Source organism: Schistocerca piceifrons, chromosome X (assembly GCF_021461385.2).
Source record: "Schistocerca piceifrons isolate TAMUIC-IGC-003096 chromosome X, iqSchPice1.1, whole genome shotgun sequence".
In the NCBI taxonomy this organism is placed as follows: domain Eukaryota; kingdom Metazoa; phylum Arthropoda; class Insecta; order Orthoptera; family Acrididae; genus Schistocerca; species Schistocerca piceifrons.
The window spans coordinates 592,514,780-592,525,885 of NC_060149.1; positions in this window are offsets into that span (position 1 = coordinate 592,514,780).

Below are 11,106 nucleotides of genomic sequence, written 5' to 3' on the forward strand. Positions count from 1 at the left end.
CCTATGAGCCTTGAACTGGAACAACAAATTGAAGATTTGTTAATGATTTAGTTAATTTTTCGAATGTCAAATGCGTTTGAAGTATTACTGTTAAACTTTTTAAGTTTTATTAGCAGGTTTTTACTATTAGCTGACAAAAATCATGCATTTATTTAAAAAAATATATTCATTAAATAGCAGATTGGTATAGGCATATGTTGTATCTTCGTCATGCCATATGAAGAACTTGCTACGAAAACCCTGACTTAAAGTTAGCGTCACGCAATAATGCCAACGTGCTGCTTTTTTGTTTTCGTAATAAATTGTTTTCATTTTATTTAATATACTACAGAATTTTGCTCACTGTTTATGCATTTTGGTTACTTTACTTCGTCCATGTAATATGACACACAGTTACTGTGCCACCTGTACTTCTTCCGTATTTTACCTTGTATTTGGTCTGTATGTATTGTTATTCTCTTGATTCAGAATTTTATATGGGTGTGTTTACAGTTTTCACTGTATAATTTTCTATTTATTATGCACTGTTGTTAAGCATTTTTCTATCTTTATCTGGTTTATCGTATGCAATGCTTATAATCGCGCCATTTGGTGGTCATGTTAGTTACTTTGTACGTAATGTTAGTTGTAATATGAAGCTGGTTACTCACACGCGACGCCATAACGAGTGTATGAAGCTTCTTACCTTCTTTGGTATGTTCATTTTAATGTAAGTTTTTAACTTTTGTCTGCTTTATTATTATTTGTTTTAAATAAATTGTAGTTCCTCATGACTCTCGTATCCTTTCTACAAATACGGTACTCGGAAGATGAGTTCACTCGAAACACGTATCGGTAGATAAAACTGAGTTGTTCAACATCATCATCAGTGTTCTACCAAAAGGCAGGTTTTCACATGGTAGTTATCCAGGCTGCCCGGTTTTCTGCCATCCTCTTCAGATCTGCATAATTTTCTCTTCCCTTTATGTCGTCTATCATCTTGTTTCTCCTTCTTCCTCTCAGTCATCTCCCACTAACCAATCCTTCCAAAGCATCTGCTAGCAAGCACTCCCTTCTCAATGAATGTCCCAATCAGTTCTTTATCCTTTCTCTTACTACCTTCAGAAGACATCTTCTCTCACCAACCCTTTCCAATACTCTGTCATTACTGGTACTCTTTCCATCCAGCTTATTCTCTCCATTCTCATCCACATCTCAAATGCTTCTAACCTTTTTTCATCCTCTCATCTCAGAGTCGATGTTTCTGTCCCGTGTAGTGCACACTCCAGACAAAACATTTGCCAAGCCTTTTCCTTAGACCTTTATCTAATTTGCCACATAGGAGTCTCGTCTTTCTGTTGAATGCCTCCTTCGCTATGGCAATTCGAGTTTTCACCTGCTTTTGACATCTCAAGTCTTCAGTTATTGTGCTTTCAAGATATTTAAATGCACTTACTTGGCTAATGGTAGACTGTCCTATTTTAATATTGGACAATCTGCATCTTGTACTGATGACCATACTCTTTGTTTTTGCTGTGTGTATTGGCATTTCATATTCCACACAAGCTTCATTCAGATCTTTCAGCATGTTATTCACTGTCCGCTCGCTTTCTGCCACTAATACCATGTCATCAGCAAATCTTTTACAGTCTATTCTCTTTCCACCAATACATAATCCTCTTTTCCCATCTGAGCCTTTCGCAATAATATCTTCAAGATATGTGTTAAACAATGGTGGGGAAAGGCAACAACCTTGTCTAACACCTCATCCAATGCTGCTTCCTTCTGACATTCCGTTTCCAATCCTTATCCTTACTTTCTAGTGTAAATATAGAGTCTGTATCAGTTGTCTCTCTCTTTCCAATCCACTCTTTTCCTCTTCAAAATATCCATCAGGTTGTTCCACTGAACTCTGTCACAATCTTTTTCTAAATCTATAAAAACGGCAAAGATTTCTCTACCTTTTTCCATATATCTTTTCCCTATAGTTCTTAACAGACCAGTAGTACCTCTTGTTTCTTTTCCTCTTCTAAATCCGAACTGCTCCTCTGAAATCTCTCTATCAAGCTTGCCACATAGCCTTCTATTCAACACTCTCAGCAAGACTTTAGCTGCATGAGAAATTAGACTGATGGTCCTATCCTCTTCACATTTTTTAGTGTTTCTCTTTTTCTCTATTAGTAGCATAACTGTTGCAAGGAAGTCCTCAGGCCATTCCCCTTTGTCATATATCTCTTTACAGAGGTAGACTATTTCTTTTCTTGAATTGTTTCTCAGACTCTTCAACAGTTCTGCTGTCAAATCATCAATTCCACAGGCCTTTCTATTCTTCACCTCCTTCAACGCCTTTTATACTTCTGCTTTCAAGATGGTGAATCCCTTGCCATCTTCTGGCACATATTGCTCCTCTTCAACATTAATTTCGCTTTGTATTTCATCCCCATTCAATATATTCTTGCCATCTGTTCAAAACTTCCTATGATTCTTTTACATTTAAAACTACACTCCTGGAAATGGAAAAAAGAACACATTGACACCGGTGTGTCAGACCCACCATACTTGCTCCGGACACTGCGAGAGGGCTGTACAAGCAATGATCACACGCACGGCACAGCGGACACACCAGGAACCGCGGTGTTGGCCGTCGAATGGCGCTAGCTGCGCAGCATTTGTGCACCGCCGCCGCCAGTGTCAGCCAGTTTGCAGTGGCATACGGAGCTCCATCGCAGTCTTTAACACTGGTAGCATGCCGCGACAGCGTGGATGTGAACCGTATGTGCAGTTGACGGACTTTGAGCGAGGGCGTATAGTGGGCATGCGGGAGGCCGGGTGGACGTACCGCCGAATTGCTCAACACGTGGGGCGTGAGGTTTCCACAGTACATCGATGTTGTCGCCAGTGGTCGGCGGAAGGTGCACGTGCCCGTCGACCTGGGACCGGACCGCAGCTACGCACGGATGCACGCCAAGACCGTAGGATCCTACGCAGTGCCGTAGGGGACCGCACCGCCACTTCCCAGCAAATTAGGGACACTGTTGCTCCTGGGGTATCGGCGAGGACCATTCGCAACCGTCTCCATGAAGCTGGGCTACGGTCCCGCACACCGTTAGGCCGTCTTCCGCTCACGCCCCAACATCGTGCAGCCCGCCTCCAGTGGTGTCGCGACAGGCGTGAATGGAGGGACGAATGGAGACGTGTCGTCTTCAGCGATGAGAGTCGCTTCTGCCTTGGTGCCAATGATGGTCGTATGCGTGTTTGGCGCCGTGCAGGTGAGCGCCACAATCAGGACTGCATACGGCCGATGCACACAGGGCCAACACCCGGCATCATGGTGTGGGGAGCGATCTCCTACACTGGCCGTACACCACTGGTGATCGTCGAGGGGACACTGAATAGTGCACGGTACATCCAAACCGTCATCGAACCCATCGTTCTACCATTCCTAGACCGGCAAGGGAACTTGCTGTTCCAACAGGACAATGCACGTCCGCATGCATCCCGTGCCACCCAACGTGCTCTAGAAGGTGTAAGTCAACTACCCTGGCCAGCAAGATCTCCGGATCTGTCCCCCATTGAGCATGTTTGGGACTGGATGAAGCGTCGTCTCACGCGGTCTGCACGTCCAGCACGAACACTGGTCCAACTGAGGCGCCAGGTGGAAATGGCATGGCAAGCCGTTCCACAGGACTACATCCAGCATCTCTACGATTGTCTCCATGGGAGAATAGCAGCCTGCATTGCTGCGAAAGGTGGATATACACTGTACTAGTGCCGACATTGTGCATGCTCTGTTGCCTGTGTCTATGTGCCTGTGGTTCTGTCAGTGTGATCATGTGATGTATCTGACCCCAGGAATGTGTCAATAAAGTTTCCCCTTCCTGGGACAATGAATTCACGGTGTTCTTATTTCAATTTCCAGGAGTGTATCTCTCTTGCCAGTCTATACATCATTTCATACTTTCCCTCTTTCTCCATTTTCTTTATTTTGTCACATTTCTGTTTCATCCATTTTTCCCTTGCTTCTTCAGTTTCTCTTCCTAATTCATCATTCAGTTTCCTGTACTTCTTTTTGCCTTCTTCAGTTTCTACATTTTTCCACTTTCTCAGCTCTTCCATCTTTTTTAACATGTTTTCTGTTATACATTCTTTCCTGGTACTTTGGGATACACTAATTCCTTTTACTTCCTTGGCAGAGTCCATGAGGCGTTCCCTCATTTTTATCCATTTGTTATTAAGATTTTCATCAACACTGCCTCTTTCCCATTTTTCCATAAATCTGTTTTCCAAATCTAATGCCTTTCCTACCTCTTCGAGTCTTTCTATGTATAGTCATTCTTTTGTTTTACCTCTCCAGACTTTTTTCAACTTCACTTGTGTTTCTCCCACTACTAATTCTACTAGATTGTGGTCTGAATTTATATCCACTCCTGGAAAAGCTCTGGCATTCATCAAGTGACTAAAAAAATTCCTACAGCGACGAAATACCAGTTTTTAACATTTTTAAAGAATAAGAGTTGCTTATTACATCCAAAAATGACGAGAAAATAGTATTTATGTCCACTGATTATTGAATAAAGGAAAAGGGAAATATATCTGTTGGCAGGAACAAGTAGAGATCCTGCAGTAGTTGTGCAACACGAAAACTACCCAAACTTACTAAAAAGAAGATATTAAAAAGTCAAAGAACATGCACATAATGCCAGAAATCAGTAATTCCGACAACAGACTTCAGGCTTTATGGAATGTAGTGAACCAATTCATGAACAATGAATCCAAAGTATAGAACACCTGACTATTAAGCAACTGAAGACTGAAGGTATTTATATTTTCAAAGTAAATTAAATTTTATATGTAGTTGTGTACCTTTACCTAAGTAGTTTTCGCTCTTGAATGTTCATGTATCTGTATCACATGACATAAAAGCCGTATTTTTCACATTAGATCAAGTTCCAAGTCTGTATAGTTCACAAAATCTCGAAAACGAAGCAAATAATGGCTTTAAAGGTAAGTTGAGTTTGAAGTAATATTGCTGAAGAGTGTTTACATTGTTTCTTTCCATTTCTCATTTCCTGTACAGTGTAAAGTAGTCTGTGTAACGAATAATATATGATTTTTATATGTTTGCATTAAACTTTTGTACTGGAAGTAGCATCAAAAACTGTTATCGTCATTGTGCCTGAATCTATGAATAGCAATAAGACTTTGATGTCCAAAGAGACAGTCACAGGACTCTGTTCACGTAGGACTTGCCTCCAGCAATGATTATCAAACAAAAATAAGGCAGTACTTAGATTAGGTAAGGAAAGTAAAATAATCAATATAATTAGCATCATGTATAAAGGACAAAAATCATACCATAAAATGTCTAAATAGGTTAAAGAGAACTGAAAACAGAAACTAAGAAAAAACTGTAGGTCCACCCCTACCCCCCAGAACTGCATGGGTAATTCAGCTGGAAGGTCTCAGGAAGGAAATAGCATACTATGTCCAGTAAGATTGTGCCTAATTAAGTGTTCAAACAAACCTTCAGGTTGAGAACAGTATTGACTTACACTAGAAACGACCATTTAAATGACTCAGATAAAAATATAAATAATTTTCCACCCTCTATTTCATGTTACTGACCTGAAAATCGCATTAATTATGGAGGGATATTTACCTACTTTCCCTATTAGGCAAATTGGAAAATGTGGAGTGTGTGAACAGCTGCGCACCAGTGGCACTATAAGTTTGTGATCAAACATTGGTGTGTGTATAATATGTTTTATGGAGTATTTCAGTGGTCTGATATTATACACATTTAGTTTATTTTGATATTTGTGACTTAATATATTTCATTATTATTTCATTTATTATGTACATGTATAAATTTTATTCTTGAAAAAGGAAGTTAATTATTAATACTATATATCAATATGCAATATGCCCAATTAAGAAATGTTGATCCCTGCTTTACTTATTGACATCTGTGATATAAAAAAAGATAGTGTATCAAAGATAACAAAGTGCAATTTGAATGGAACACTGTTTTTCCTGCTGTAGCTAGTGATACATAAATGGGCTTCTGGTCAGTAGCTAGTAACATCTTAAGTGTGTACACTGTACTACTCAAAAGCTACAAGTGACTTGCTGTTTTGTTGTGGCACACTAGGAACAGTGTACAATATTGTAATGTGATGAAGAGAGCTTTGATTGAAGGAACCAGGTTCTAAGATGTGATGCAGCAAGTAATAAGTAATTTCAATCATTCTACATACCCCAATCCTTTAGCGCTGTTACTGAAGTTTCATTTGAATTCATATGTAATAAAATTTATACTTCGATCATTTCGAACAAATACATGGGTAAGTAACTTCAAACCTGTTTACAGTACACAGAATGAGATACTATAACATGGAAAAAGAAGAGAATAGAAGGTCTCGATAATTGAAATCTCAGAGGAAAAAAAACAGGTAAGTCATTTTTTCTTTGATCTTGAGTTATTGCTACTGTCCAAGTCAGACTAACCACAAACATGTGTTGTGAGGTTAAAAGTGGAAAAAACCAAGTGAGTCAATATACATTTTTTTCGAAATTGAGTTATAGCTACAGCTCGATTCAGACTGATTATAAACGTGTTGAGAGGCTAAGACGGAGAAAGAAAACTTAGTGAGTCCAGAGATATTAGCATACAAAGTTTGCTGTAAGAGGAAAGAACCAGGTAATACAATAAAAATGTTAGGTTATGGAACAGAAAGGCACTGATAGAAGCACTCGAAGATTTGAAGTAAAATGATAGAAGCATACAGATGTAAGCTATCTCCTTTCACTGTGTTCAGTGTTAAGCAAAAATTGTTGTGGACTAGAAGACACTATTAGATTCACAGTGCACTGCAAAATGCAACATATTAAGCTAATGTCATCTGAATCCAGCAACTGCCCTATGCTGAAATATCAAACGACTTATCATAGAGGAATGCAAACGTATCAAAACGACAATGTCGACCAATCGATGAGCTGCCTGAACTGCCCATTCATGATAGTAGTGGTATGCATCTTCAGAATTCTATACTTGTCTAGTGCACGGGAGCATTGCACTTATCTTCTCTCTGCCAGAATATAAATTGAACTATTCCATTATTTACTCCAGATCTTCTTCCAGTTGACAGGCTAAAATATGAAGATTTTTAAAGCCTAGTGGAGTTTTGCCCTCCTGGTATTGTGAAGTTTTTCAGTCAGCTTCCCCATAGGTAAATATACATGATGAGAGTACTCTCACTGTGTTATCACAACCAGAAATTCGTTTAGTCTTGGTTATTAATGGAATTATTGCTTCCGTTTCACTTGACTTACCCGTTTCTTTCCCCATACAGAGTGACTTTTGACTACATTTTGAGAAATTACTTCATTCTGGGAACATTTGATACACCCAAGCTGTTTAATTTACGAAATAAAAAGTTATTTTATGTACTTAAATATTGCTGTTATCACAGTTCAAATATTAAAATCGCTTTTTGTTGAGTTTTATAAAAGTTGACTTACCTCGTTCTTTCCTCTGACTCTTCATATGTGGTGCTGCAGAAGAATGCTAAGGATTAGATGGATAGATTGAATAACTAATGAAGAGATAATGAGTCGAATTGGGACAAAGGACGTTTGCAGTACAATTTGATTAAAAGAAGTGATTGGTTGATATGTCACATACAGAGGCACCAAGGAATCATTTAGTTTTGTAGCTGAAGAAGTGTGGGGGTTACAAACTGCAGGAGGAGATTAAGGTTTGGTTACTGAAAGCATGTTCAAACGGATGCAGGTTGAAGCAACTATGCACAGACGAAGAGGGTTGTACAGAATAGGCCAGGCATGGTGAGCTGCATCAAATAGTCTGAACATTGGAGACAACTAAAAGCGCAAAAAAAAAAAAAATTTCAAATTTTTCTCACTTTTACAGTTCTCCGTTTATATATCTAAAACTATGCGTTTATAGAAGATAACGAATCTATACAAAATTAAAGTAGACAAAATTTCCTACAAAATAAACTAGTTAGGTCTGATTTTCTAACGAATGGTGTCGGCGACATAGCGTGCTGAAAAACAGTGTTTTTTGGCCTCCTGCGAAAACGTCAAAACTCGTAATCCTCGTCCCCTCCAAGTTAAAACATAAACATGTGATAAACAAAACCACCTGACCAAGTGAAAGTACACTAAATTTCCCGCAAGAGATGTCTAAACGAAACATTTTCTCGTACGGGGGAAGGGAGCAGAGCCAAAATTACGAAAAATGCGCTCTACAGGCAAATGAACCCTCCCACCTCTCTGTCTCTCATTGGCGCTATTCTTTCGGCATATTAAGCTTGGAGGAGGAAGAGATTAGTGTTTAACGTCCCATCGACAAAGAGGTCATTAGAGATGGAGCACAAGCTCGGATTAGGGAAGGATGAAAGCGATTTAGGGAAATTACGGAAAGTCTAAATCAGGATGGCTGGACGCGTGTTTGAACCGTCGTCCTCACGAATGCGAGTCCAGTGTGCTAACAACCACTGTGCTACCTCGCTCGGTATATCGAACTTGAGCGTGGTTGTTAATAAACTGATGGGAAAACATGTTTGGGTTAAAACATTAACTAATTATATTTACAAAATATGGGTCACATGAGATTGACTAGAATGATGAAAATGAAATTTGTATGTAGTAATGTACATGTGTCAGGACCGACCTTTGCAGTCTGTTTTGTATTTGCATTATATAAGCTAAAGAAGGTCCCCTGTCTTGAAAGGAAAGAATCCATAAAGTAATAATATAATTTGGGTACAATAGACAGATAAGCTGTATTGTAAACTGTTGATGTATGAAGAAATACCTATACAGATGTCAAGTGTGCAGATTTTTACTCTTCTCCATTTGGCTGTTGGTGGTCCAGACAAAGTTTCTTGGGTGCTAGGAGATCCAGGTGATGGGTATTGGGCACTGGAACGTCCAGACAAAGGGTCAGGGTCTGTGGACGGTCCAGGCTGAACTGTGAGCTGTTTTCAGCGTGTGATTTGCAAGGGCAGATTGGGGGGATTTCCCCCCATCTGTATCAAATTATCCCCCCTTCCCCACTGATTTTAAATTACTCGCCCCGACAGGGATGTTTATTTTCCTCTTACTGGATATGTAAAACATACCATTTAATTTAAATTTGTGGGGCTGTACAGAGAAAGTATTAATACACTATTACTATAAACATGTTTGTTCATTAATTTCGGAAAAAGTGTTACGTATTTTAACGTTTCAAATCATTTCAAACTGAATCGTTGTTCTCATGTTGTCATTGTTGCATTCATCTAAGGTCGGCCGTATGTTACTTACGAGCTTGCGAGGCAAGTAGTGAGACAGCTGTTCCACAGCCGTATCACGAGAGGTGAGTGACGGAGCTGAAATTCACCCCTTGGCCCTGGCACAGGGCGAGCAGCCTGGTACCTAAGTACACATTTACCGTTAGGCCAGATTTTGACAACGGTGCGGCGTGGACGAACGCGTAAGGGACAAAAGCATAAAGCAAGGCAAGCAGAGCAACGGTACCTGACATAAAGGATTCGATAGTCTGAGTTTGCTAACCATGGACCACGTAGGTCGAGCTTAACGCAGGTTCCCCAAGTATCGCGTACGCGAAGTTAATTGGTACCTTTCGGTTCTTCTCTCGCTTCCGCAAAAATATGGTGATCGCATGTTCCCGTTTCAGTAGCATTGGTTTGGTGCTTACGGGAGCTCAACGGCGACGTTTTCAGCTTTCAGTAGCACTGTTAGTGAGTTGAGCATGTGCAGGCCTGTAATAACTATGGAATTTCAGCATGGCTTTCACACAAAGCAATATTTCATCGTTCCTTAAGAGCAGTGCATTAGCAGATATGTGTGCAAACATTGACAGTTGGGATATTAACAGTGGTGCTAAAACAGTTAAAACAGATGGTGAATCTAAATAGGAAAACGGTAATGATGGTGATAACAAAGAGAGAGAGAATGAATCTTTGGGGACTGAAAACTGTGAGAAGTCTTAAGGTAGGAATGAGAGCGGCAGAAAGCTCGAAGTTATAGTAGGAAATTGTGTTGCATTGACGTGTTTTCAGAACTGGCAAAAGAGTAAACCGTGGCTGTCTGTAAATGACCAAAACTTGGTAATATGCACAGTGTGTTCCGGTATTCGTGAACTTAGGATGGAAAACATGGAATGTGTGCTTATAGATAACCTGTTTTGAGCTGGAGTTTCTGATGATAATGCAAAAAAGGCAAGTGATAAAACAGGTGGTCATGCAAAGTGTAAATCATGCATGAAATATGTAGACATCATATGTAACAAAGAAAAGCAAAGTTTAGAAAAATCCATGAGTGAAAGTGAAAAGTTTTGACTCAAGCAACATCAAGAAAACGTGAGCACAACTGCTTCGTTGTTCAGCTCTTTATATGTAATAATAAAACAAAAATTATCATTCAAATCATATCCTGCAGTAATCAAACTACCATTCGGTCATAAGCGTCATTCTGACCATACATGCCGAAATATCACTATGTTTATAGGAGAAGAAATGAATAAAAATCTTGGTCACTTCCTTGTAGAATCGGGTATAAACTTAAGAATCACGATGAACGAAAGAACAACAATTTCCAAAAAACTTGTTAAGTAATATATGTACGTTTGTTCTTTGAGTGTGTTGGTTGCAATTATTTTGTCGATATTGTTGATCGGCAATGGGGCAGGAGAAAGCATTTTCAGTGCACAGTTATGACATTAACTATGACATTTACTATGATATACTAAAAAACCATCCTTTAATTATCGGAACAGGTGGTGCATCAACAATGCTTGCACCTTACAAAGGCGTAGCCACTCAGCTGCATAATCATTTATGTAAGGATTTAAGTGGTGTGCGCTGTATGAACCACAAAAAGTGGAACTAACTGTCCGCAACATTATGAATGATGTAGCAGCAGTAAACCGCACACATGGTTTTTTTAGATTCTTTGTATACTATGTTTTCTCAGAGTCCCAAAAATCAGAGACTACTGCATGGTGTTTCACAAGAATTATCCTCATAGATATTAAAACTAGGCTGTGTTTTTCATCTACGCTGAATTGATTCACCACTTAACGCTATTCTTGTTCTTCTT